The following is a 2,076-nucleotide window of genomic DNA, read 5'->3' as shown; positions in this document are numbered from 1 at the left end:
ATATCTTCTGGACCAAAAGAGTTCATGGTCAGATAACATTAAAACACAACATTAAACTTTTGAACAGAGTGTCTGGGATTCAAGTCCCTGTTCAGGTGACCAGGTCTGAGGTCCACTTGCAAACACCTCCTTTTTTCCCTCAAAATGCAAGGGCAATCCATTGGTACATTATGGAAACTACATGAGGTGCCTGGCTTTTAACTGGAACTGGAAAGACTTGTGGAACCCCGCACATAAAACAAGTGTTTTCCTCACATGTTGCCAGCTGATCCTTGACATCAGCTGTCACAGACATTCGTGTCATTTGGGTAAATAGGTCAAGTAAATAAGTCATCATACACTTACTGTTAAAGGAAGACACAGTCCAAACACTCGAGGGCAAGTAGGTTCCACCAAGACTTGAACTTGGATCACTGGATTCAGAGTCCAGAGTGCTAACCATTACACCATGGAACCTGCAAGTGCATTGTAGGGTCCTGAAGTACACACTGTCAGATTAAATTAGAGTTGATAGATAGTTGATGTGCACTGCTTTCCTTTCCCGAGACGCCGGATGATGGTCCAGAATCTCTTCGAAGCTGTCCGGAAGTCATTCTCCATGGCTTCTCCAAACTCCTCCCATGTCAGAGTTTTTGCCTCAGTGAATGCCAAAGCCGCAGACCGCTTGGCCTGTCGGTTCCTGTCAGCTGAAGTCCCATGAGCCAAAAAGGCCCAATAGAACTCCTTCAGCTTGACGGCATCCCTCACCAATGGTATCCACCAACGGGTTCAAGGATTACCGCCATGACAGGCACCGACCATCTTCCAGCCACAGGATGTCTGCAGGCTGGTGCAACACCTCATGAAGAGCAGAGCTGTCCTATTCCGGGTGAAACCCATGAACTAGGAGTTCGGACTAGGAGGTGTAGTTTGACCATTTCAGCTGAGTTCAACTGAACCCAAAGGCAGAGCTCTGAATTTACCAGTTAATCAACATTTCTACCCTCGACTATGGTCATGAGCTTCGAGTCAGCACGGAAATGATAAGATAGTGGGTAAAAGCAGCTGAAATGACTTTGTTTTGTCGTGCGGCTGAACTTTCTCTTAGACATGGGGGAGAAGCTGTGTCATCCGGGAGGAAATTGGACAAAAGCCACAACAGAAATTGCACGTCAGTGTAAATGAAATTAATGTAGAAAGTCTGTGAGGATTAGTATATGGCAGCTCAGATTCAGTGCATGGGGGAATTAGCTCAAATGGTAGAGTGCTTCCTTAGCATGTGAGAGTTAGCGGGATTGATGCCTGCATTCTCCAAAAGGTGTGTTATGGCTTTTTCCTGCCAACAAAAGCTTTCTGGATCTCCGACATCGTACCTCATACGTTGATTCAGTACATGCTAATGATGTTTCCTAAAAACACAGGTGGTGTCAAAACTAATGCTTTTGTATAGCGCAACTCAAGTTCGATGAGGATGGGATTCGAACCCATGCATGCTGAGCACAATGGATTAGCAGTCCATCACCTTGACCGGTCACCTCATCTCCCACAGGACCTTTGTTGACATGGTCTTGTTTACTCCAAATGACACATCTAAAACAGTGTTTTGGTGTTGCGGAAACTGTGGGGGCCTTCTTGCTCACCAGGGGGAAATAGCTCAAAGGCGAGAGTGTTTGCTTTGCATGCAAGAGGTAGTGGGATTGATGGGCAGCTTAAGCTTTCCCAGGGCCAGCCACTTATAATCATGGGTTCCTATTGACCACCCTCAGCATGCACAGAGTCTCTCACCGCTCTGTCAACTGTATAGCCAAATACAGTGGGGATTTAAATGTGGTCTGGCTGACCCCTTCTTCAAACAATCATTCTGTGATTCCATTAATCTATTCCAACAAATAAATAGCCCAAAAAGACCAAATCCAAAGACCCCCCAAGATCTTCTCTTGTTGATCTGGTATACCCACCACAGGTTTTCTCATGTAGGTATTTTTTCAAATGACTTGAGTGACCACTGAATGCCACTGTAGCAGTTAGAAATGCAAAAATCCCTTTCAAAAATGTAATCACAGACTGAGTTTCTTCACGACTACATGACAAGGGACT

The 2,076-nt window shown here is 45.3% G+C and overlaps 1 non-coding gene across 1 annotated transcript; it reads right to left on the bottom strand.

The window, feature by feature from the left end:
* Positions 1 to 384: 384 nt before the first annotated feature.
* On the bottom strand, positions 385 to 456 carry trnaq-cug (transfer RNA glutamine (anticodon CUG)). Its single transcript has one exon. It is a non-coding gene; the product is annotated as a tRNA-Gln (tRNA).
* Between the last annotated feature and the right edge of the window lie 1,620 nt (positions 457 to 2,076).

Source organism: Doryrhamphus excisus, linkage group LG1 (genome assembly GCF_037039965.1).
Source record: "Doryrhamphus excisus strain RoL-2023G ecotype Guam linkage group LG1, RoL_Dexc_Guam_v1.1, whole genome shotgun sequence".
NCBI classification, from domain to species: Eukaryota; Metazoa; Chordata; class Actinopteri; order Syngnathiformes; family Syngnathidae; genus Doryrhamphus; species Doryrhamphus excisus.
The sequence above is the reverse complement of the archived record's forward strand: the minus strand, read 5'-3'. Positions and strand labels throughout refer to the sequence as shown.